Raw genomic sequence first — 2,355 nt, forward strand, 5'->3', positions numbered from 1 at the left:
ATCCATGTAACACTGTGACCAAATACATTTGGTTTTGTGATTTTTCAATCAATCGCAATTAACAGGATAGCTTCTGAAGATTATTCTTCCCCATCAGTAGGATATTTCCGTATCCAATATTGGATCCATAAAACCTTGTGCCTCCAACGTAACGCTTTCGTTTTCGAAGTTCTCCAAATATTCATTCATTCAGAATGAATTCAGATTCAACTTCAAACAAATGATCTCTAAATCAACGATAGTCCTACGTCACCCTTGCGGTTATACCATAGATATAACCCACTTCCTGTTTTTTTTTTGTGTAAGCACGTAAATATTTGCTCATTAAATTTTTGGATTGTGGAACTCTACATAATTTGTATGCAGATAGACTATCCACAGTTTGTGGGTCGGGGGTGGGGAATACTCATACAACTCAAATGGATAAGAGAATCATTATCACACAGCTGAGAAATTTTTTGACGTTTTGTTTTACTATTGATGTATTAAAAAAAAGCTTTATTTTTAAATGTTTTCTTATCCTGAGACTGGCTCACCATATTGCACTGCTACTAAAACCGTAGGCTAACTTCAAGGATATTTTTATTCATTTTCGGCGAATAATCAATAGAGTGCCGTGTTATGAAACATCAGAATAAAAGCAAAAACAATATTACGATCATAAGGTGTTGGACAGGTTATTTCAGACGACATTAGAATATATTCCATCTGATCATCTTTAGAAAGGTTAATGACCTTCAAAGGATAAATTTATCTTGGGCACATTGAATTGATGTTCATAACTTCCAGTCGGGTGTTTATCAGCTCTGATAATAATTGTGTGGTCCTCACAAAGCATATATTCCAATGCCGTTAGTTCACTGAAATTCTTCGCATACCGTTTGATGATAAAGTAGGATGTTGATAATCATTTGCTGCGATATCTATTGTTCCAACAGTATTCATTCGACAAAATGAAGACTGAATACCTGAAATTAACCAGATTTAACCATGCAAATCTGCGGTCAAAGCAGTATGTACACTTGAGAGATGCAACAAGTTTGAAGGCATATAAAAAACATTAGTCGTTCGATAAATCTACTGCCAGATATGTCGGAAGTCCACTTTCAGTTCATAAATGGTATATGTTAAACCAACGTAGAAACGACGGCTTATACTGGGTTATACTGGCCGGTTTGTCATTTGTTCACGATAATTATCGCGTAATGTGTACGAATAATTCGTATTGCAAAAGCTGACCAATCATTGGTATTTTTTGGGAGAGTATACTGTTACCTGCAGCTGGGTCATGCGGAGGCAATGAAAATTATGTTGAGACTTTTTTCCCCTCACACTATCTGTTAAATATTTCTCCGATCAAAGAAACAAACGTTTTCCTGATTCGGACTTAGTTTATTTACGTTTGTGTTCGAAGCAGAATTTCACTCGAGAAAGTGGTCAGTTTGATTGACAATGCGATGTTCAGCGAAAGACTGTCCGAATACGAGTAGAAAAAACTCGCGTAAGTTTCTATAGTTTCCCCTTCGGATGCATTCTTACAAATAAGGGGCTTAGAATGCAAGGGGTGTAAGTGACTTGATCGATTTCTCTTCATCAACTTTTTTTTCAGTTAATAACTCAACTGCAAAAACGTTCCAATTTGAGTTTGCTATAGAATCCGATAGATGAGGTTCTGACCTATCTTCCGCATTGTCAAATACAGCTGGGAATGTATTTGCAGCTAAGTTATGACCAAAAGAGAAAGTCGATGTAGAGAAATCGATCAAATCACTTACACCCCTTTCATTCTAAGCCCCTCAAATATACTAGGTCGGTTTTCGTGGCGACGACTTCGATAAACATAGCAATAAGAGCGCGTCAAACCAAACTTCTATTGTTATTTTTGTTTCACTTAATTTCCGTACTAATAATAGGATAATAGGATAGGATAAGCGTCCAATAACGTAAACTATGTTAAGTTGATTAAAACGATGTAAATCATAATAAAGACATGCCGTACTCAGTACGCGATACATGGAACACGTTGTAGTAATTCGGACGGGATGTTGATCCGAAAGACTCTCTCGATAGCTTTCTCTACTCTTATTCCGAACAAGAATACCCGTGTCTGTGGAGTAAATGGTGCAATAGTTGAATTATTATAAACTAATAGTGTTGAAAAGTTTTCATTTACTTTTGCAGAACCACTTTAATAGAAATGCGTTGCTCCAGATCAACCGAAAAAAGAACCTGGTGAAACTTCGAAACGCTCTCCAACAATTAGGCCGATTGTCGAGCAGGAGGACAACATCCATCCCCAACACGCAGATTGTTTTTCTGCTATATTCATAACTACGCGGATTTCATCCGGGAAGA

The sequence above is a fragment of the Toxorhynchites rutilus genome, chromosome 2 (genome assembly GCF_029784135.1).
Source record: "Toxorhynchites rutilus septentrionalis strain SRP chromosome 2, ASM2978413v1, whole genome shotgun sequence".
In the NCBI taxonomy this organism is placed as follows: Eukaryota; Metazoa; Arthropoda; class Insecta; order Diptera; family Culicidae; genus Toxorhynchites; species Toxorhynchites rutilus.